At 47.9% G+C, this 24,776-nt stretch overlaps 1 protein-coding gene and 1 non-coding gene across 3 annotated transcripts in view; one reads left to right on the plus strand and one right to left on the minus strand.

Annotated features, from left to right (window-relative positions):
- The window catches only part of CHCHD6 (coiled-coil-helix-coiled-coil-helix domain containing 6), a 182,555-nt gene that overhangs the window by 54,768 nt on the left and 103,011 nt on the right, over window positions 1–24,776 (minus strand). The window lies entirely within an intron of this gene.
- Window positions 1,227–1,364, plus strand: LOC119920534. The gene has a single exon (XR_005448274.1). It is a non-coding gene; the product is annotated as a small nucleolar RNA SNORA7 (small nucleolar RNA).

Below are 24,776 nucleotides of genomic sequence, written 5' to 3' on the forward strand. Positions count from 1 at the left end.
TCCACATGAAACAGAAACTCTTTACCATCAGCTTTTAATCAATCAATGGTACTTATTCAGCACTTACTCTGTGCAGAGTGCCATACTAAGCGCTGGGGTGAGTACAATATAACAGAACTGGTGGACAGGTTCCCTGCTCATAATGAGATCTCCCCCTTCTACTTTATCTTGCTAATCTTCTACGACACCCCAGCCAGCACACTTTGCTCCCTTAATGCTGACCTACTCATTGTACCTCAACCTTGTCTGCCTCGCCGCTGACTCCTTGCCCATGTCCTCCCTCTGGCCTGGAACTCCCTCCTCATCTTCCAAGTACTACTAAAATCACTTCTCCTCCAAGAGGCCTTCTAAGCCTCTGACTAAGCCCTCATTTCGCCACCCTATTAGCCATTTCCTCTACATCGCCTAGACACTTGGATCTGTTCCCCTTAAACTCCTGTGTCTCGCCCCAGCCCCACAGCACTTATGTACATATCTTTATACTCCTACCTATCTGTAATTTACTTTAATGCCTGTCTCCCCAACGACTGTAAGCTCCTTAAGGGCAGGGATCCTGTCTGCCAACTCTATCGCTTTGTCCTCTCCCAAGTGCTTAATACAGTGCTCTGCACCTAGTGAGCGCTCAATAAATACCATCGATTGATGGCTACTCCTGGGGCAGCAGCTGTCAAGCAGCCTCAAGGACAACCAACAGCCATATCTAAGGCAGCACTCTCAGAGGGAGAGAAAACCTATCTGGGGACCTCAACCAAATATCTGTGTGGTTTTTTTGAATGAGTTGCAACAAAAACCACTAGTGGTAAATTCCCTTATTCTTTTCAGTCTTGTCTTCAACCATTTGTGTCATTAAGCAGCCATGTGAATTCTGCATTCTCTCTTCAAACAGATTCTTCTCTTTGCTCCAGAGAGATTTGGCCACAGTGTGATTTGGGAAGGCATTTTCTAGAGCTCATCTCTTCCTCCTGTAGAGTGGGCAAAGTCATCCAACCTTCCTCGCTGCCCCACTCCCCCAAATCCCACAGTTGCTGCAAAGCACACATGCACTCCCTCCACCCCCTTTCCCTCTCACGGTGAAGTAACAAAGATGAACGGGATGCTGGAACGCGTATTATGTTTTAACCAGAATGCCATTAGGGATGCTGCATCGTGAGGTTTCCTTAATGTGGCAGTCTGCAGGAACACAACTCTAATGATGGAATTTGTTAAGTGCTCGCTATGTGCCAAGCCCCCTCTCAGGGTCGTACCAGGAGAGTTTCCAGTACTCTGCCAGTCTCGGCTAAGGGAAGGAGAGTCAAGCAGAGGCCTGCCCATTCCATTCCTAGCTTGGGCAGTGGCTAGCGAGCGGAAGGCAATCTGCTACAAGTCAAAACTCACCCATGCTGGGCAGCAGCAGCATGGGAGAGAATTGAGGGCAGAGATTCAAGTTTACTGCACGGAAGGAGGCAATGGTAAACCACTTCCGTATTTTTACCAAGAAAACTCTATGGATATACTACCAGAACGATTGCAGGTGGAGAGCGGGGCATTCTGGGAGAGATGTGTCTGTGGTGTCGCTATGGGTCGAAAACCACTCGACGGCATAAGACAGGACCAGATGTGCCAAGCACTTTGCCAGCTGCTAGGTAGATACAAGACAGAGTGCCTGTCCCACATGGGAGAGAGGGAGAGAGAGAACAGATATATTATCCCCATTTTACTGTAAGCCCCTTGCAGGCAGGGGTTCACGGTATTAGTACTCTCCCAAGTGCTTAATACAGTGCTCTGCAGGCAGTAAAGCAATAAATACCACTGATTGATTGACTGAGGAAGAAACTGAGGCACTGAAAAGTTAAATGACTTGCCCAAGCCCACACAGCAAAACTCAACCAATCAATGGTATTTACTGAGTGCTTACTGTGCACAGAGCACTGTACTAAGCACTTGGGAGTGTACGCTGTAACAGAGTGGGTAGACAGGTTCCCCGCCCACAACGAAATTACGGTCTAGAGACAACCTACAGCAGGCAAGTGGATGAGCTGGGACTAGAACCCATGCCTCTTGACGCCCGGTCCCATGCTTCTTCTAGAGAACTACGTTTCGTATATGTTTCCGAACATCTGTCTTGGGTATAAAGGAACTCATCCCGGGGATAGGTTGCTACTGTCATGTCTGTGGACAGTTGGGGGTGCCGCAATGATTAGACTGTAAATTCCTCGAGGGCAGGGATCGTGTCTACCGTTATCTCCCCAGCACTCGGTATGGTAGTCGTTGACTGATTTATTGCAACCCTCAGACCCCTTGACACATCAGGAATCACTTCACTTTCGGCTGCAAATCAGAGACTCTAAGAGGAGCACCTTACCACTGCACTCCTCGGAATGTACTGCCTAAGTTTCTACCAGCTCAGTACCACCTTGACTTTCCAGAAGTGAAGGTATGGGTTGCTGGGGCCTTGGATTTCCTCTGTTCTTCCTTCTCAAACTCAAATGCAACTTCAAATTCAACTGCTTTCTCTCCACATAAAAAGCTGCATCTGACCACACTTGATTTCCACTGCTCACACTTTTGCTCTACGGTACCCAGAGACAGAAGATGATGAGGCTTGGAAGAGACAGGGAGGTTCTGGTTTTTCTTTGGTTATTAGGCCAGAGGCCTCTAAAATGGGACCTCAGGGGAAATCATTAAGAGGAAAGGGCAATGAAACAACCCTAAAATCCTTGAATTTACCCTCCACTAGACCACTCTGCCTTGGAGTCTGTCATGGGGAAAACAGCAAGAACCTAGAACATTATTAATAATAAAAATAATAATAATACTCGTTACGCACTTACTGCGTGCCAAGCATTGGGGCAGGTACAAGCTAATCCAGTCGAACACAGTCCCCGTCCCACTTGGGGCTCGCGGTCCAAGAGGGAGGAAGAACAGGATATTCAATTATCATTTTGCAGATGAGGAAACTGAGGCCCAGAGAAGTAAAGTGACTCGCCCAAGGTCACACAGCAGGCCAGTGGGAGAACTGGGATGAGAACCCAGGTCCTCTAGCTCCCAGGCCCGTGTTCTTTCCACTAGGCCACACTACTTTCCAAGTCTCATTTTCCTCTCTCTGGTCCTCCCGGACCAAACTGAAGACTGACCATAAACCTTTGTGAAATCTCCCTGAGATCCTCAGGGCTGAAGAGCAGCCAGCAAGCAATAGTAATAATAATGGTATTTGTTAAGCGCTTACTACGTGCCAAGCACTGTTCTAAGCACTTGAAGATGAAATCCCTGAAAACACAGGTGAGGTCTCACAGGTTGCATCCAAGACCCCTTGGCCTCCTCCCTCCATGTTCTGGGTCTCACTCCCTCCCCTGCAGCCCACCACCCCGTTCTCCCAGTCCACATTTGAGCTATGCCACTGGGGAGACTGATATTCCAAGGGTTTTTTTGCTCGACAGAGAGCCTGTGGGTTCGGACAGCTTGCCGCACAGACTGTCAGCCTCTGAGTGAGGAGATTTGGCCCCTCTCTCCCCATCCCACCACCCACGTCATTAGCTCAAAAGACACAGGAGAGACACAGGCAGCACCGACTAAGGAAGACTCATGGGCAGCAGCTTGCGTGGTATGATTCTTCAAGGGCTGAATGCAAAAGCCCTTCATGGGGGTTTCTACAGCAACACGGACCTCATAACAAGGGTGCGCAACTGAACGTCTTCTCGACGATGGGAGAAGTGATGGCAGAAGGAGAGAAGTAACAAGGGCAGTAGGCCTTTTTGGGGTCAGGGAGAAGAGAAGAGGGACCAGCAGCTAACCCAAACCATTTCTGAGGACACTTTGCTGGATCCAGGCTCACAAGGGCAGAAGTACCGCCATCTCTGACTGGGTTTTATTTTTTTAATGGTATTTGTTAAGCGCTTACTATGTGCAAAGCACTGTTCTAAGCGCTGGGGGATACAAGGTGATCAGGTTGTCCCACGTGGGGCTCACGGTCTTCATCCCCATTTTACAGATGAGGGAACTGAGGCCCACAGAAGTGAAGTGACTTGCCCAAAGTCACACAGCTGACAATTGGCGGAGCCGGGATTTGAACCCATGACCTCTGACTCCAAAGCCCAGGCTCTTTCCACTGAGCCATGCTGCTTCTCCACTGCTTCATGTTCCCTGAGGGTAACGGGCACACCGAGCTCTGGGTTCTAATCCCGGCTCTGCCACACGTCTACTGTGTGACCTTGGGCGAGTCATTTCACTTCTCTGTGCCTCAGTTACCCCATCTGTAAAATGGGGATGAAGGCTGTGAGTCCCACGTGTGACAGGGACAGTCTCCAACCTGATTAACTTGAATCTACCCCGGGGCTTAGTACAGTGTTTGGCACATAGTAAGCATTTACATACTTTAATAATTATTATTATTATTAAAAAAGAGCCAACCTGGGGGATCGATCAATCAGTGGCATTTATTGAGCACTTCCTGTGGGCGGAGCACTGTACTGTATTGGGAATAGGACAAATGTTTAGACCAAGGTAAACTGACCCAACGAGCAATGTCTAACTGCTTTTGCTACTTCTGGTCACCTGGGCATCAGAGACTGAAGCTCTCCAGCCTTTATTTCAGGCCCGACAATACCAGATGGAAGCCAGTCTGTAGATGTTCCACCTCAAAGTTTGGCTGACAGCAGAAACATGAAAAGAAAGGCAACAGTCACCTGGTGGGATGGAAGGGGAAAGTGAAAAGAGGTTGGGAGGGAGTGTGTGCCCATGCCAGGAGGAGGGGCAGAAGAGCAGAAAATATCCCAACCAAATCACCAACCACTTCAATAATACATTTATTTTCATATTCTAAAGCAGATCCCCTGCTCTCACTTTACATATCAGCTCTCAGCAGCTACTCACCCGATTGTGTATTTCATTCCTTCCCAGTTCACTTAGTCGCACCTCGCTCTGAATTCTCCCTTCCCTCAGTCGCGCTGTTCCCCCAGCCTGGATCTCTGTCTCCTACCATCCAGATCGGCCAGAACACAGTGTTCCCCCCTCCCCCCCAGACCCACCCCCAGCTTCACAACACTCCTAAAATTCCACCTCCTTCATGAAGCCTTCCCTGAATAATTCCCAACACCATAGTCGCAGCAACCAATCAATTGTATTTCTTGAGCACTTACTGTGTGCAGGGCCCCGTACCAAGCGCTCAGGAGAGTGCAAAGCAACGATGTAACACACACATTCCCTGCCCACAATGAGTCTACAGTCTAATGACCCAACAGTCACCCTCAGGGCTTACATCTTTTATTCCTTTCCTCAGCCTTTATGTGCATATGTATATTTTTATTGGGATTTTCATTTGTACACTCAGGTAGAAGCATACCCCCGGTTTTGAACTGGAGATATGATGCTCACTAACTGCTGACCTAGCCCAAGATTCGTAGGCCCCACCCAACATTACATCCAATCGCCGCAGGGAAGTCGATTCCCCACCGCTTCCCAAATACAGACTGGAAGCTGAGCTTCTCCACTTCGGCCAGGGTCTCGGGAAGCAGCACGGAAGGGGCTGGGGGGGATGGGGAGGAGCTCTCCTTCATTCATTCGTTTAATCGTATTTATTGAGTGCTTACTTTGTGCAGAGCATTGAACTAAGCGCTTGGAAAGTACAATTCAGCAATAAAGAGAGATAATCCCTGCCCACACCGGGCTCAGGAGGCATAGGTGTGGCTTAGAAGCAGCGTGGCTCAGTGGAGAAGAGTCCGGGCTTTGGAGTCAGAGGTCATGGGTTCAAACCCCGGCTCCGCTAATTGTCAGCTGTGTGACTTTGGGCAAGTCACTTAACTTCTCTGGGCCTCAGTTACCTCAGCTGTAAAATGGGGATTGAGACTGTGAGCCCCATGTGGGATAACCTGATCACCTTGTAACCTCCCCAGAGCTTAGAACAGTGCTTTGCACATAGTAAGCGCTTAATAAATGCCATTATTATTATTATTATTATTAGGTGACCTCCTCTAGGTGCCTCCCTCCTGAAACCCCAGCCTAAGCGGGGAAGCTGGGCTTCGAGCGGGTAACTCCCCGCTCAGCACCTCCCCTCTCCGGCCTCCTCCCCCATCACTTTCCAAGCCGGACCCAGTGGCTCCCAGCCACCCAAGCCGCCACCGCCATCACCCCGGTCCCCGCCGAAAGCCACCGGCTACTCAATCAATCAATCAATCAATCGTATTTATTGAGCGCTTACTGTGTGCAGAGCACTGTACTAAGCGCTTGGGAAGTACAAGTTGGCAACTTATAGAGACAGTCCCTACCCAACAGTGGGCTCGCAGTCTACAAGGGGGAGACAGAGAACAAAACCAAACATACCAACAAAATAAAATAACAAAATAAAATACATTAATAGAGTAATAAATATGTACAAACATATATACATACTCGCACTCCTCATTAGTAACTTCTGTCTCCTCTCCTAGTAGACTGTAAACTCCTTGAGGACAGGGAACGTGTGTCTTGCTTCTGTTGTACTCGCCCAAGAGCTTAGTACAGTGCTCTCAGTAAGTGCTCAATAAACATCATTAATTCTGCTCCTCCTCCCCTCGCCATTCCCCCAACTACCTTCCTCTGCTCTACCCCCCCTCCGCCCCACAGCACTTGTGTATATATGTACAGATTTATTATTATTCTATTTATTTTATTAATGTGTATATATCTATAATTCCATTTATATTGATGCTATTGATGCCTGTTTACTTGTCCTCATTTTGTTTTGTTGTTTGTCTCCCCCCCTTCTAGTCTATGAGCCCATTGTTGTGTAGGGATTGTCTCTGTTGCTGAATTGTACTTTCCAAGTGCTTAGTACAGTGCTCTGCACACAATAAACGCTCAATAAATACGATTGAATGAATGAATGAATTGAGAGATAGTGGATTGAGCTCTGGACTGGAAGTTAGGAGACCTGGATTCTAGCCCTTGGTTCAAGGCTGTATTCATTCATTCATTCAATCGTATTTATTGAGCGCTTACTGTGTGCAGAGCACTGAACTAAGCACTTGGGAAGTACAAGTCGGCAACATATAGAGACGGTCCCCACCCAACAACGGGCTCACAGTCTAGAAGGGGGAGAAAGACAACAAAACAAAACATGTAGACAGGTGTCAAAATCGTCAGAACAAATAGAATTAAAGCTAGATGCACATCATTAACAAAAGAAATAGAATAGTAAATATGTACAAGTAAAATAGAGTAATAAATCTGTACAAATACACAGAAGTGCTGTGGGGAGGGGAAGGAGGTAGGGTAGGAGGGGATGGGGAGGAGGAGAGGAAAAAGGGGGCTCAGTCTGGGAAGGCCTCCTGGAGGAGGTGAGCTCTCAGTAGGGCTTTGAAGGGAGGAAGAGAGCTAGCTTGGCAGATGTGTGGAGGGAGGGCATTTCAGGCCAGGGGAAGGACGTGGGCCGGGGGTCGACGGCGGGACAGGCGAGAACGAGGCACAGTGAGGAGGTTAGCGGCAGAGGAGCGGAGTTGTGCGGGCTGGGCTGTAGAAGGAGAGAAGGGAGGTGAGGTAGGAGGGGGCGAGGTGATGGACAGCCTTGAAGCTGAGAGTGAGGAGTTTTTGCTTGATTCGCAGGTTGACAGGCAGCCATTGGAGATTTTTGAGGAAGGAAGTAACATGCCCAGAGCATTTCTGTACAAAGATAATCCGGGCAGCAGAGTGAAGTATAGACTGAAGAGGGGAGAGACAGGAGGATGGGAGATCAGAGAGGAGGCTGATGCAGTAATCCAGTCGGGATAGGATGAGAGATTGAACAAGCAAGGTACTGGTTTGGATGGAGAGGAAAGGGCAGATCTTGGCGATGTTGTGGAGGTGAGACCGGCAGGCTGTATGACCTTCCTCATCCTCCTTCCACCTTGGCTACGGGACGGGAGTGTCAAGCAGAGCACCTACAGATCACTTTCCACTGACAGGTGGAAAAGGGGGCTGCACAGATGGACGGTACCACTCCAGCACCATGACTCTCCCACAATGCTTAAATAGTTCCCAGAACCACTCATATTTTCCCACATACTTCTCGAAGGCCCAGTTCCATCATCCGGGCTAGTCCGCTAAGAAATCACACTTCTCAAACACAACATGGTTTCATTTGGAAAAGGGTGGGGTTGTTTTGACATAAATAAAAAATAACATTAATGACCCAAGAGCCCAAACCATTTGGCAAAATAATAACGACTTGTTTAAGCCAAGACCCTCGTGCCCCAAGTTCAACTGTGTTTACCACATTCATCCTGGAAATTCCCTACTGCCATTAGCCATTAGCCTACTGTCATTAACCAATGAACAGCAGCTTCTAGGGTGCGAAGGCACATGATGAAATACAAATCAATTGTATTTACTGAGCACTTACTGTGTGCAGAGCACTGTACTAAGCGCTTGGGAAGTACAAGTTGGCAACACATGGAGACAGTCCCTACCCAACAGTGGGCTCACAGTCTAAAAGGGGGAGACAGAGAACAAAGCCAAACATACTAACAAAATAAAATAGAACAGATATGTACAAGTAAAATAAATAAATAGAGTAATAAATATGTACAAACATATATACATACATACAGGTTCTGTGTGGAAGGGAAGGAGGTAAGATGGGGGGGATGGAGGTGGGACAAGGGGGAGAGGAAGGAAAGGGCTCAGTCTGGGAAGGCCTCCTGGAGGAGATGAGCTCTCAGTAAGGCCTTGAAGGGAGGAAGAGAGCTAGCTTGGCGGATGGGCAGAGGGAGGGCATTCTAGGCCAGGGGGATGATGTGGGCCGGGGGTCGATGGCGGGACAGGCGAGAACGAGGCATGGTGAGGAGATTAGCGGCAGAGGAGCAGAGGGTGCGGGCTGGGCTGGAGAAGGAGAGAACGGAGGTGAGGTAGGAGGGGGCGAGGTGATGGACAGCCTTGAAGCCCAGGGTGAGGAGTTTCTGCCTGATGCGCAGATTGACTGGTAGCCACTGGAGATTTTTGAGGAGGGGAGTAACATGCCCAGAGCGTTTCTGGACAAAGACAATCCGGGCAGCAGCATGAAGTATGGATTGAAGTGGGGAGAGACACGAGGATGGGAGATCAGAGAGAAGGCTGATGCAGTAGTCCAGACGGGATAGGATGAGAGCTTGAACGAGCAGGGTAGCAGTTTGGATGGAGAGGAAAGGGTGGATCTTGGCAATGTTGCGGAGCTGAGACCGGCAGGTTTTGGTGACGGCTTGGATGTGAGGGGTGAATAAGAGACCGGAGTCGAGGATGACACCAAGTTTGCGGGCTTGTGAGACGGGAAGGATGGTAAGTGCCGTCAACAGAGATGGGAAAATCAGGGAGAGGGCAGGGTTTGGGAGGGAAGACAAGGAGTTCAGTCTTGGACATGTTGAGTTTTAGGTGGCGGGCAGACATCCAGATGGAGATGACAAACCCACTCACCTCAGCCTCCTCACACTGAAGAACGTTCCCCTGGACTCTCAGGAAAGTAACGTATGACCTCTTTCCCTTTGGGCCCGAAACCAGCTTGTTTTAGAACCAGAAACCGTGCACTGGCTTTCCCGTCCAGTGGTCCGGATCTCATTGTTGGAAAGGGAAACCTGTAAACCGGCTCTGAGCTATCGGCATCTCCCCAGGGGTGATCCAGCCCATATAGTTGGGATTTTTCAGGAATACGAAGCCTCTGGCTCTTGCTTTGGTTAGGAAAATGAAGCCTCCGGCTTCTGCTTCAGCTAGGAAGAGAAAAAAAAAAACGAAACTAGAAGTTCGAGTCAGCCTCCCTAAATCAGGATTCAAAGGAAAGCAGGGGAAAAATTTCTGATCATGCAACTCCACGTGTCCTAAGGAAAGGAAATAGATCCAGGAAATTTCTCAAGGGAAACAGCGGCCCATGAACTCAATTGGAAAAAGCAACGGAGAACATTCCTAACAAGCCTGCGCTGACTTGAACTAGAGGCAAAAAATGGCCTTCAGATTTTTTTTGCCTCTCTAATTTCAACATTTTTTTGGGATTGACCTTAATCTGCCTCAGCAGGGATACCCGGACAGAGAAACTAGCTCCCTTTTAAGGACTAGATGATCTATTAAGTACTGGGGTGAGGGATAGGGGTTGTGGGGAGGAAAGCAGCCATGATCATAATGCAACTCATTAAGGTTGCAAATTTAAAATAAAGAGAGTGTCAGCTAATGTGAAAAAGAAGGTTCTCACAGGAATGTTCTCCTGGCACACACTGTATATGTGCAAGAGCTTTTAACAGACTAATAATTGCAAATGCACATATGTGTAATGTGGGTGAGTATAGCGTTCCTCCCGAGAACCTTAACTTCAGCATATCTTAACTCTTTTTTCAAATCTGCAACCTTAATGATGCCCTAAAACACAGTCTTTTGCATTGCAGTTTCTGAGGGTGTTTGTATTTTGGTTTGGGTGGGTTTGTTTGTGTTTTTTGTTTTTTTTTTAATGCTTTTCTAAAAAAAGATAAAATGCCAGACACATGTGTTTAGGAAACAGGGCTGGAATACAACAAACTCTGGGCATGCATTCTGCAGGCTTAACGTGGCAAAATCAGAGGCAAAAGAGCAATAGGCAATATGCACAATCTTTAGTGAACAACCTTAACTAGGTTTGCTTCGCTTTCTCCTTGCTTCACTCGGATGTCTTCTCTTCAGATTCCCTATTTATTAGATTGTAAACTCCTCTAAGGGCAGGGATGACATGTTTTACCGCTTTTGGATGTTCACTGCTTTGGTTGTTCTGTAAGCAGTAAGTGCTGTGAACACCGCGGAGGATGGTGAGCACTACCCTTGTGGGTCTTTGAATCTTTGGGAGGAGAGCTGATCTTCAGCTATTTAGACAGCCCCAGAATTTCAGAAGAAAACACTGCCCCCCTCCTAATTAAAAAAAGACTGAAATTAAATCTACCCAAGAATGAGGAAACATGACCCTTCTGCAAGAGCTTGGTCAGTACCAAGGGAGAATTTTTCAATAAGAGTCTAATAAAAAAAAGAAGGATGACAATGGTCTAGGGGAAAGAGCACGGGCCTCGGAGTCACAGGATCTGGGTTCTAATCTAATCCTCATCATCTGCAAAATGGGGGTAAAGAATGTGAGTGTTATGTGGGACAGGGGGCTGTGCCCAACCGAATTATTTTGTACCTACTCCAGCACTTAGTACAGTGCCTGGCACATAGTAAGCACCTTAAAAAAAAAACCTTGCAGATTCCACAATCAACTCGGTTACTTCAAAACAACAACATTCGGCAGAGCAAATCAGTGGGCTCCAGGAAAGTGAAATGAACAAATAATAATAATAATAATAATGATAACAATAACCGTGGTATTTACTAAGTGCTTACTGTGTGCCAGGCACTCTACTAAGCACTAGGGTGGATACAAGCAAATCAGGTTGGACACAGTCCCGGTCCCACATGGGGCTCACAGTCTTCATCCCCATTTCACAGACAGGGTAATCGAGGCACAGAGAAGTTATGTGATTTGCCCAAAGTCACACAGCAGATAAGTGGTGGAGCCGAGATTAGAATCCAGGTCCTTCTGACTCCCAGGCTTGTGCTCTATCCATTAGGCCAGGCTGCTTCCTAAGCAAGGTGTATTTGTGTCCTAGCTGAGCAAGTATAAAGAGGAAATGACAAACGGTGAAAAGGAGTGGATTGCTTTGAATATAAGCTTACGGTGTTTATTTTTTACTTCCCGAAAGGTTCTATATTAACACAAACATAGCTTGACAGATGTAGAATCAGCTAATAAGCTTTACCCCACAAATAAGATTAACAGATTGATTTAGTCAGGAAGACACCATAATTAGAATTTTAAAGTTTTCTGTTGACAGACACCCACACGTGTGCGTGCACGTGTGTTATGCACGCACACACACACACACACACACACACACACACACACACATCCTTACCCCGTGAAGAAGTGTAAGGCCCATAGATCCAATGCTTATAAGTATCCAAATTTTCAAACAGGGAGGGAAGAGCCCATTTTGATACCTGGCCTAACCTTCTCTCAACGTAAACAGTGTCAAGGAAATTCCACAATTCACTGGGTGAATAGGATTTAGGGAGTACCTACTGTGCATAAAACTCATTACAGGGACCCCATCCCTTCACACCTTATAAAAGCACTTGCCCCCTCCTTTCTTTCCTCTCTGACTTCCATCTTCAACTGTTTGCTCACCAATGGCTTTTTCCCCACTGCTTTCAAACCTGTTCATGTCTTCCTTATTCTAAAAAACTTCTCCCTTGACCCCACGGCTGCCTCATCTCCCTCCTACCATTCCTCCCCAAACTCCTTGAGCAAGTTGTCTTCACCCACTGTCTCAAGTTCCTCTTCTCCAATTCTCTCCTTGACCCCCTCCAACCTGGCTTCCATCCCCTTCACTCCACAGAAACCGCCCTCTCAAACATCACCGATGATCTCCTCCTTTCCACATCCAAGGCCTTTGTCCATCCTAATGCTCCTTGACCTCTCAGCTGACTTCCACGCTGTTGACCTCCTCCGTCTCCCGGAAACATTATCCAACCTTGGCTTCAATGACATCGTCCTCTCCTGGTTCTTCTCCTATCTCTCTTTGGCCACTCACTCTCAGTCTCTTTCAAGGGCTCCTCCTCTGCCTCCCACCCCCTAACTGTGGGAGTCCCTCAAGGCCCAGTTCTAGGTCCCCTTCTATCTACCCCCACACCCTTGGAGAACTCATTCGCTCCCATGGCTTCAACTACCACCTCTATGCAGATGATCCCCAAATCTACATCTCCAGCCCTGATCTCTCTCCCTCTCTGCAGTCTCGCATTTCCTCCTGCCTTCAAGGAGGAGAAGCAGCGTGGCTCAGTGGAAAAAGCATGGGCTTTGGAGTCAGAGGTCATGGGTTCAAACCCCGGCTCCGCCAATTGTCAGCTGTGTGACTTTGGGCAAGTCACTTAACTTCTCTGTGCCTCAGTTACCTCATCTGTAAGATGGGGATTAAGACTGTGAGCCCCCCAAGGGATAACCTGATCACCTTGTAACCTCCCCAGCACTTAGAACAGTGCTTTGCACATAGTAAGAGCTTAATACATGCCATTATCATTATTATTATTATTATTATTATTCAAGGCATCTCTGTGTGGATGTCTCACCAACACTTCAACTTAACACGTCCAAAACTAAACTTCACAATTTCCAGCCCTGTCTTCCCCGTGACTTTTCTGTCACTGTAGACAGCACCACCATCCTCCCGATCTCACAAGCCCATAACTCTGGCGTTACCCTCGCCTTATCTCTCTCCTTCAACCCACATAGTCAATCTGTTCAACCTCCACAACATCGCTAAAATCTGCCCTTTCCTTTCCATCCAAACTGCTGCCACGTTAATCCAGGCACTTATCCTATCGTGCCTTGATTATTCTATCAGACCCATTGCTGATCTCCGTGATTCCTTCTCTCCCCACTCCAGTCCATACTTTTCTCTGCTGCCTGGGTCATTTTTCTATAAAAACGATCAGTCCATGCTACTGACAGCCTTCATCATCATTTTAGAGTTGAGGTAGCTGAGGCCAGAGACGTGAAGTGACTGGCCCAGGGTCACGTAGTAGATAAGCAGCAGAGTCGGGAGTAGAACCCAGAACACTCCCAGGCCTGTGCTCTTTCCACACTGCTTCTCCAACCTAGTCTCATTCAATCTAACAGACAGAGCCAGAGGACCATCAAGCGCTGGAATCAAACTGGTACTAAAATAGGCTTCCAGGGAAACTTAACAGGCTATGAATATCAGCTAAAATTCTTAAGACGCAGGCCCTCCGAAGCCTGATGACTAGGCTTTTGAAACCGATCCCCAGAGATAGGCAAAAGGTCACGAGCCACTTTGCACAGTCAACACGGTGCTGCAGATTGACAATGAGATAGAAGGCATCTCAGGTCACGTATCAGCCTGCCCCATGAAAATCCAACACTGAGCAAAAGATTTTTATTGGCGTTGTAGAGCTGAAATCGGTCAATGAATTCTGTCGCTTGGGCAGCACACCCTCTAATGGGATGCTGACTGACAAAGAAGCGGAAACATCAAAGAGGCTGGTGTGTCACCTGGAAGGCTAGCAATCAAAAACCACACGGCATCACCACTGTGGGGTTTTATCACGGTCTAATCGATTGATCAATGGCACTGTATTAAGCACTTGGGAGAGAATAATGATTTGACCACATCTGGAACACTGTGTACAGCTCTGGTCATCACATCTTAAGAATGGCATCAGAGCGCCAGTATGGATACTTGTTTTGTTGCCTGTCTCCCCCTTCTAGACTGTGAGCCCGTTGTTGGGTAAGGATGGTCTCTGTGGTCGAATTGTACTTCCCAAGCGCTTAGTACAGTGCTCTGCACACAGTAAGCGCTCAATAAATGCGATCCAATGAATGAATGAATGAATAATCATCGTAAGTCTGGTCTTTCTTAAACGCTTGCTATGTGCCAAGCGCTGGCTTACTGTGTGCTAAGCACTGGGGTGGGTACAATGAAATCAAATCAGATACGGTCCCTGTCCCACATGGAGCACAGCATCTAAGGGAGAGGGAGGAGAGGTATTGAATCTCCATTTTAAAGATGAGGAAACAGAGACCCAGCAAAGTGAAGTGACTTGTCACACGGCAGTGAAGTGGCAGAACCCAGGTCACTTGACTCCCAGGCCTGTAATCTTTCCATTAAGCCACACTGCTTCTACTAGGCCACACTGTGTCTACTGAGAAGAGCAACCAAGATGGGAAAGTCTCTCTAGGAGGAAAGATTACAACTCATCAGTCTGGAAAGGGAAAAAATAAGCGTGAAGAAGGACATAATTGAAGTTTACAGAAGCCGGAAAGGTGAGGACAGGGTGAGCGCAGAATAGTTGTTCACCGCACTACCAGCCCGAGGGGGCATCCACTGAAGCTTGAAAGTGGTAGATGATGATGATAATAATAGTAATGATAATGGTATTTAAGCCCTGACTATGGGCCAAATGCTAGGGTGGAAACAAGATAAACAGATTGGATACTGTCCCTGTCCTTCAAGGGGCTCACGGTATGAGAAGAAAGGAGAACAGGCACTGTAACCCCATTTTTCAAGATGCGGAAAGTGAGGCACAGAGAAGTGAAGTGACTTGCCTACGCTCTATCTACTAGGCATACTGCCTTAAAGAACAGCTGTAGAATGGGACTGAAGGAAATACTTTTTCATGTAGTAGAACCTATGAATGGGTTCAGGTGGTCCACACAGAAAGTTACAGATAGCAAGGGAATAGATGGAGAGGAAGGCAGTGTTGCCCAGTGGAAAGAGCTTGGGACAGAGTCGGAAGTCCCAGGGTCCTAGTTCCAGCTCTGCCAATGGCCCGCCAGGTGGTCTTGGGCCTCGGTTCCTTCGTCTGAGATACCCAGTATCCCCAACACTACAATCGTGAACCCCATGCGGGACCGTGTCCCATCTGATTACCTTGCATCGACCCCAGCACTTAGACCCACAATGAGTATTTTTAAAATACCATAATAAAAGCTAGGGGACCTAGATGGTCCTCCACCCTTAACCATGCAGATGGATGAACAGGAGGACAACCATCACCTAGTTCCTCCAAGCATCTTATGGCCACTGTCAGAGACCAGCTACTGGACAGACCATTTGTCCAATCCTCGTGATGGCACAGCTTATGCTGTTTAACGCCTTTGGGTCTTGAAGCTGAGGGCCATAGAAGCAGTAGTAGCGTTCCCCTTGAGAGGCTGGAATTTGTCCCCGACGTTTAATCGGCGATGCCTCCGAGCCAAGCAATATCCCGTGGCAAGATAGGAGGGGGTTCAGGAACAGACCAATGCTTGCTACAGACACAAATCCACTGGGCTGGATGTACGCAAGGAAGAGACGACGGCAGGATAGACAGGCGAACGCTGTATAGTGAGCTGAAGAAGAGTGACCAAGGGCAGAGCAGGCAGAAGCAATGCTTTCCAGACCCGGTGAAGCACAACTTGATGATGCGGCAGAGCTGGGGACTGATAGGAAACAACGGCAGCAGACAGTTCAACCTGGCAAGCAGCAATTAGAAATGAAGGGGACACATCTTGGAAAAAGGAATCATCAGGAAGTAGGCTGGGCAAACAGTAAGAGTTCCTGAAAATAACGCCTGCAGCCACAGTCCCAAGGACAGCCTTTACGTGTATACAATGTGGAGAGGACCAGTAGTCAAAAATATCCATCTTCTCATCCACACATACATCCACACAGCAATGTCATCAGAAGACTTCATCATCTTTGAATGCCATGGTCCGCACAAAACGAATGCTTTAGGGAGTTTTTTAGTGGGCCTCATGGGTGGGACAGCATTTTGGGTAGTATTTTGCTGGATGCTTTCAGGAAAGTTCTCAGGTCAGAGTTCAACACTATGAAGCCGCTACATCGTTTATCAGCCATCAAAACTTAGGCATTCGCTCCTTCCTCTCCCCCGGTCCCTGGGCCGGGGATGGATACAGGGACAGACAGACAGACAGACAGACAGACACACACACACACACACACACTGGCCTGAGTGTACTGATTTGGACCTCACAGAGTCCTTTCAGCAAGGTTTTCTATTACAGTGCTACACACATATCTACCAACAAAACGCTCTTGCAGGGAGTAGAAAATGTCAATTGCATGTATTCCTTGTGCATTAGTCCCTGGGTGGGAAAAGGAGGGTGAGGTAGAAGCTGGTAGAGTTTTAGGGTGGTTTAGTGCATTCCATGCTTACTTTTGACCCTGCTTTACAACCATTTTATTACAGGATTAAAGGTCAAAGTGGCTCCAGTCACTTGCCTGGTATCACAGAGCTAGTGACCAAGCTGGGCTGAGAACTCACTCTGTCAGATTTTCCAGAAGAGTCTCCAGGCCGTGGAACTAGATTGCGCCTCCCTGAGTGACCTGTCAACTAAGGGTGGGTCAAAACAAGTGCCCCCCAAAATCCAAGGGGCTCCCCGGGAGTACCTCGGTCCCGATGATTACCCAAGCCCCGGAATCAAAGGGTCCTTAATTATCACTTTGCACCAGAACCCATCACAACTGGAAATAATGCAGTGCACATCCTGGTACCACTTAGCAGCCAACGCATGTGACAAGTGAAGGCAGGAGGCAGCGCCGATATCCAACACACTTCATTTGCCCTAATATAAATGTTCTTGGAATTCATCAAAATACCAATCAATTCTCCAGCTCTTTGCAGGAACGTACGCTTAGGTATTTTAGCATAGAAATGTCGCGGGCTTTCAGGGAACCAGACATTAATGGGCGAATTAAAAGGGGGACCGTGGAATTTGGATTAAATCCCAGCCAATGGAAATGCAAAATGGCACTGGCAGCGAGGCATAGTACCCACAGGTGAAGTGGAGGGAGGGGGAGAGGGAGAGGGAGAGGGAGAGAGGGAGAGAGGGAGAGAGGGAGAGAGGGAGAGAGGGAGAGAGAGAGCGAGAGAGAGAGAGAGAGAGAGAGAGAGAGAGAGAGAGAGAGAGAGAGAGAGAGAGAGAGAGAGAGAGAGAGAGAGAGAGAGAGAGAGAGGTCTCCAAGCCTGACCATGGCAGCCCTTGGGAAGCATGACAGATACCACTGCCTGAACGTCTGCCCTTTGGGGCCCGGCCCCAGAGGTAGTAGCCAGGGAGAGAGTGTGAATCCCTCGGAATAAAACTCCTCTACTGCTGAGACCAGTTCATTCATTCATTCATTCACTCAATCCTATTTATTGAGTACTTAGTACTTAGTACAGTGCTCTGCATGCAGTAAGGGCAGGCTTGGGAGAGTACAATAGAACAATAAACAAACACACCCCCTGCCCACAATGAGCTTACAGTCTACAGAGGAGACAGACATGAATGTAAATCAATAAATTACAGAAATGTCCATAAGTGCTGTGGGACCGGGATGGGGGGGATGAATAAAGGGAGCAAGTCAGGGAGTGGGAGAAGAGGAGAGAAGGGCTTAGTTAGGGAAGGCCTCTTGGAGGAGATATGCCTCAGTGAGGCTTTGAACGTGGGGGGAGAGTAATTATTACTTGCCCAAAGCCAACCGCAAAACCCCGTCACCCCAACAGACTGCAGCCCCAGTCTAGAAGCCCAGCTCTGCGCCTGGCTCCTGAAGCACTGACAGCTGCCTTTCCGCCTGGCACGTGCCAAACAGACTGTTGGCAGCGAGGCCTCCCAGCCACCCCCATCTATGTGTGAGCCCCACCCCCACTGACTGCACCCCCTTCTCGGCATTCTCTTCTTTTTCTCCGGGTTGTCCCCGTGTTTCTGGGGCCCTCGGTCTACCTAACCTTTGCTTTCATTTTATACTGTACTCTCCCAAGTGCTTAGTATGGTGCACTGCATGCAGCAAGCGCTCCATAAATTCGATGCATTGACTGACTGAGTCATTGGGTTGCACTCCACGTGTCCTCTCTGCCCCCCACCAAACTCGGATTTGGGGGCCTGAGAAGTTCAGGTCAAGGGGAGCTCAGGCCTCACGGCTCCGGAAAAACTGGTGTGCTTATAGTCCCGTGCTCTGTTTGGTCTTAAGAAAAGGAACCGTTGAGGATGCTCGATCCAAATTTGCTGATTGACCTCCCCTCTTAAATCCTCCATCTCCCCGTTTGTAACAGAGGGATACTACCACTCGGCTTCTATCAACCTCACCGGGTTGGCTGGGAGGATGAATGAGTTCGGCCTTGTAGAGGGCTTGAGGGCTCTGGAAAAGCACCGCCTAAATATAAAATATCTGTAGGATGCTGCGGGTGATCTGGAGCAGGAGGAGGAGGGGGGAAAATACCAAAGGAGGTTTTCCTCGATTCTCACTGGCCTTGAACCTACCAGGAAAACATGGTTCGAATCCTTAAAGCACAAATCTACCAGTGAAATTCACCTGCCCTTTAAAAGGGGAGGGAAATTACTGCTTGAACTCAATCGGAGGGATCGAGGGGAAAAAGAGGGAGAGAAGCACAACGGCAGCCTGCTGGGAGTTCCCGTTACACCTATGCAAAGACTACTGCGGGGCCAGCATTCTGCGGGCTGGAAAATGGAGAATGGAAGGAACCTTTCTTGTTGAAGCCCACCGCTCAGAGTGGGAGTTAAGTGCTCACAGAGACCACACCAGTCCCTCGACGAAGGGGCTGGTTCAGGAGCTTCCTGTCCCGGAATCAATAAGAGTTCAAAAATAAATTGTTTTTAGAAAAAAAAAAAACGGGTCTTCCCTTCTGGCTTGCTCTCTGCCCATAACTCTTCGCAATTTCTGGGCAGCAGCAAAAGAAAGGGGAGGGATTCAATGGAGCAAGAAATGAAAAACAACTTGTATTTAATGCAGTCAAGCAATCACCGGGCTCTTGTATGAAGTTAAAATAAGCTACACAGGATGGGACTGTGGTCTTTCTTCCATCACTAACTCAATTTCTCATCTAAGAGAGAACGTGGGAGACATTTAGGACCGGAGTATCCCAGCATGCTTTGCAAATTAATGGGAGTCAATACCGGCAGGACGGAGGTAAAGGAGGGAAGGCCGCATCACTGCTCATTCCGGCTGCACTCACGGGACCTTGGCTATTAATAGCTTCACCAGAGGAAATGGTGCCGGTTCACCCAGGGGGATTATACCCTGCTCTTGGTTTAAGAGGTCCCACTTCCCTAATCGTCATCCACAACATTTATTATCTACTGTGAGCAAAGCACTCTACTAGGCACTTGGAGACCTATCGTAAGACTAAGATACCCAATCGCGGCCCTCCAGGAGTCTAACGGAAAAGCAACCACAGTGTTAGTGGGAGAGTGACTTTTTTATTTGAAGTGCCGTCATCATCATCAATGGTACTTACTGAGCACTTACTGTGTGCTTGGGAGAGTACCCTAGAACAGAGTTGGCACACATGTTCCCTGCCCATGACGAGTTTATAGTTTAGAAGGGGAATCTTCCACTTGGGACAGTCACAACCTCCATGCTACTCTTAGCCGCGTTTCAATACGTTTGATGCAACTCAGCCCAATATTAACCCGCACTGCCCTTCCTGGAACACGCTCCTCCCTTGAAACAGCCCGAATGAAGTACACGGTGCGCATTACAACACGAGGGCCTGCGAGACTGCAGCACCCACATTACAGAAGAATTGGGTGTATGATTCTTTGAAGGGAAACTGCAAGGAACCCAAATGTAGCCTGACAAAAAATATATGTTTTGCTTTGGCTTTTCCAGCAGAGACAAGCTGTAATCTGCAGCCTCGATGGGTACGTTCATGTTCCACAATCCATAAGATACTCCGCGTCATGTTCAAACACCCACAGCCCTGATGCCAACGGACTCTCTCCATTTTCCTGTAATGGTTTAAATTCAAATTTCTAATGGAACGGCATTTAGTGCAGCCTGACACAGCTCCACTTATACTCAAAGTCATTCAGCACAGCAGTACCTGCAGATCCTGAGAATACTGATAGCGTCTTAACCCCGCCGGATAGAACGGGCAAAAGATCGGGGATTGAAAATGAATTACAAATCAAAGAAAATGGTGGTGTCCACAGAGGGCTTTGTGGAGAAGTCAGCAAGTCCAGAGAATCTTTCCGTTAAGGTGTTGGTAAATTAAAAAGCCAGGTACCCCAAAGTGAGGAAAATGAAACCTCTGACTCAGTTACTCATTAATGAAGGAAAGGCATTTTTACAATAGACAGGGAGGGCATGTTGAATTTTATAGGGGGGATTTAACCTTGAGAAAGGGAACCAAAATCAACAATCTGAGGTTAATCCCATTGAGAGGGATAATACAGATGGTGAGAAAGAATGGGTTCTAAATTGTCCAGCCTGAAGAAAACCCACTGTGCAGGTGTGGGGGGCATGGTGAGGGGGCCATACTAAGTTTCTATATGGATCATTGGGTAAGGAGAGAACAGCCCAACTCTGAATTCCCAACTTCCACGATCTTAGCACGAGAATTGTCAGTTATGACCAGCTGAGACCTGAAAATAGGCATCACCTCATTGTGGAATTTCAAAGTCCTATATCATGCCAAAACACACTTTCTTTTCTAAATACAGGGGAATTTTCAACCGCTGGTCTTAGGAATGCATCAGATACGGGGATCTGTCAGCTAGCTGTGGCATACCACCATGAAGTTCACCAAACTGGTCGAGTTGGAGGGGTTCAGATGAATGCAAGATCATGGCACAAGGCCATTACAGAGTCAGACCAACAGTCTACCCAGTCCAGGATTCTGCCTCCAAAAGAGGCAACGATCGATCAGTAATATTTATTGATTGCCTACTATGGGCTGAGCACTGTACTCAGTGCTGAGGAATGAGTAGACCTAATTCCTGCCCTCAGGGAGCATACAATCTGGGTGGGGAGACAGACACTGAAGTACATTACAGATAGGAGGAAGTGGAAGAAGAATAAAGATACGTACAAAGGTGCTACAGGGGCATGAGTACCTAAGTATTTAGGTGGCTCAGAGCTGCTGAAATGGCTACCAGGGGATATAAAGATTTATTTTCTTGGAGGAATCTTGTGGACATCCATTCTCGTGTTTAGGGATGGGGAACCTAAGCCCAACTTTCACTTCTAGTGACCACTGGGGACCTCTCATCCAAGAACATCTCCACCCTTTCTATACCTATGATACTCTGGTCTGCACAACTTCCTGTGGCTAATCCCACATGCTGTGTGAAGTATTTCCTTGGTTTATTCGTTCATTCATTTAATGCATTTATGGAGCGCTTACTGTGTGCAGAGCACTATACTAAGCGCTTGGAAGATAACAATTCGGTTTATGGCAGGAACCTGACAGCTTCAAGATTCAAAGAGTGCCCCCTCATCCCGGGTGAATGCAATTTTGTGTTCGCCCTGCCTGCCCCTTTATTCATTCAATCATATTTATTGAGCACTTACTGTGTGCACAGCACTGTACTAAGCGCTTAATTACGATTTTGTAAAATTTTTTTTGGTATTTGTTAAGCACTTACTATGTGCCAGGCACTGTACTAAGCACAGGGGTAGATACAAGCTAATCAGGTAGGACACAGTCGCTAACCCACAAGGGGCTCACAGTCCTAACGCCCATTTTACAGACTTTTACAGAGAAGTTGAGTGACTGGCCCAAGGTCACTGCAGACAGGTGGCAGGGCCGGGATTAGAACTCAGGCCCTGTGTACTCCCAGTGATCTATCCACTAGGCCACGTTGCTTCTCCTTTGTAATCATATCTCCTTCCAGCCTTTCCCCACCAAAGGATCTAAACACTTTCAGCCTTCTCCCCCTCTCTCTTCCACCGCCTCGTCCCTTTCTCTTCTACCTCCTCCTTCTCTCTTTCTCTTATTCCTCCTCCTTTTCTTCCTCCTCCTTTCCCATGGCGTCGTGGACAGGCCATGGGCCTGCACGTCAGGTCAGAGGTTCTGATTCCAACTCCAGCACTTGTCTGCCGTGTGACCTTGGGCAAATCATTTCACTTCTCTGGGCCTCAGTTACCTCATCTGGAAAATGGGGATTGAGACTGTGAGCCCCACATGGGACAGGGACTATGTCCAACCCCATTTGCTTGTATCCACTCCAGTGCTTAGTACAGTGCCTGGCATATAGTAAGCACTTAAATACCATTATTATTATTATTATCATCATCATCATCATCACAGGGAAGCTTCTCACTCCCCCAGGCCATCTTCATTGCCCTTCTCTATCTCTACTAAGTTCTTCCTGTTCATGTTCTTCATGTTTTCGTATACAGGCATACCCTCAGTTATGACTACCCCCATACAACTTTGGGATATTCCAGTATTCTTTGCTGATTTACCTCAGCACATTCCATAAGCCTCACCCACAACATTACTTTCAATCACTGCAGGTAAGTCAATTCCCCTGCCGCCTCCTCTCCTGTTGCCAGCAGTTTTCCTACCCACCAAAAACTCACTCTGCTATTTTTTAGCTGCCCCAATCCATACACGTGGCACCAGTCCTCCCCACCCCACCCCCGACTCATTCATTCAATCTTATTTATTAGGCACTTACTGTGAGCAAAGCACATTTGGGAGAGTACAATATAACAATAAACAGACACATTCCTCACTTTTAACCTCAAATGCCCAGCCAACACCACAGGAATGGGGACAAGGACAGACTGGGTCAGTGTGGTTCCCCCCACCAAGCCTCTGCCCACCACCACCACATGTCCCTCCATCCCCACTCCTGGTTCTGTGATTTTGCCGAGATAGGGAGGCAGGAATATAAGCAGGAACAGGGGAGGGTAGGATGGGTACACTCACAGCAGCAGCTGTCACTGTGGAGGGTTAAAAAAAAAAAAAACCAAAACACTGGAGCACAGAAAGGCCAAGTTCAGGGTGCAGGGAAAGGATTTACAGTGCATTTTTCCTTACCTGTAGTGCTCGGTTATCACATCGGGGTTGGTTCTGGAACGGAACCTAACTAACTGCATGTAAGTCTACGGGCAAACATACCCCCGTGATAGAACCACATTTTCCAAGAAAGTGATTTGGCTGTATCACGGGTACCATCCGTAACTGCCAAACTGAGACTTTTGCTTGATTTTTCTAACTCCTTCTGGAATATTCCCACCACCCAGTTGGCCTTTTTGGTGGCTGCCACACATTGGACTGATGATTTCAAAGAACAATGCCTCTGAGATTTCTCTCCCGATTTGCAGCTGGTAGCATGGATTGCTTTTCCTTAGGAGCCTTGCACATTGAAGTTCATCTGCCATCATCTCTACGTTGATGATACCTAAAACTACATCTCCTTCCCCATTCTCTATCCCTCCCTCCAGGCCCGTATCTCCTCCTGCCTTCAGGACCGCTCCATCTGGATGCCCTCTCGCCACCTAAAACTCAACATGTCCAAAACTGAGCTCCTTATCTTCCCTCCCAAACCCTGTCCTCTCCCTGACTTTCCCGTCACTGTGGACGGCACTACCGTCCTTCCCGTCTCACAAGCCCGCAACCTTGGGGTCATCCTTGACTCCGTTCTTTCATTCACTCCAAATATCCAATCCGTCATCAAAGCCTGCTGGTTTCACCTTCACAACATTGCCAAGATCTGCCCTTTCCTCTCCATCCAAACCACTACCACGTTATACAATCACTCATTATATCCCGACTGGGTTACTGCATCAGCCTCCCTTCTGATGTCCCAACCTCCTGTCTCTCCTCACTTCAGTCTATACTTCACTCTGCTGCCCGGATTATCTTTCTACAGAAGCGTCCTGGGCATGGAACCCCCGCCTAAAAAATCTCCAGGAGTTGCCTATCAACCTTGGTATCAAGCAAAAACTCCTCATTATTGGCTTCAAAGCTCTCCATCACCTTGCCCATTCTTACCTCACCTCCCTTCTCTCCTTCTACATCCCAGCCCATACACTCCACTCCTCTGGTACTAACCTTCTCACTGTACCTCATTCTCGCCTGGCCCGCCATCGACCACTGGCCCATGTCCTACCTCTGGCCTGGAATGCCCTCCCTCATCAGATCCACCAAATTAGCACACCTCCCCCCTTCAAAGCCCTACTGAAAGCTCACCTCCTCCAGGAGGCCTTCCCAGACTAAGCCCCCCTTCCCTCTGCTCCCCTCCCCATCACCTCCAGTTGCTCCCTTTGCTCTACCCACCTCCCTGCCCCACAGCACTTATATATGTCCATATTTATAATTATAATTCTATTTATTTTTTATTAATGATGTGTATGTATCTATAATTCTATTTATTTCTAATGAGGCTACTGATGCCTATTAACTTGTGTTGATGTCTATCTCCCTGCTTCTAGACTGTGAGCCCGTTGTGGGCAGGGATTGTCTCTAGCTGTTGCTGAATTGTACTTCCCAAGCGCTTAGTACAGTGCTCTGCACACAGTAAA

Source organism: Tachyglossus aculeatus, chromosome X1, assembly GCF_015852505.1.
Source record: "Tachyglossus aculeatus isolate mTacAcu1 chromosome X1, mTacAcu1.pri, whole genome shotgun sequence".
In the NCBI taxonomy this organism is placed as follows: Eukaryota; Metazoa; Chordata; class Mammalia; order Monotremata; family Tachyglossidae; genus Tachyglossus; species Tachyglossus aculeatus.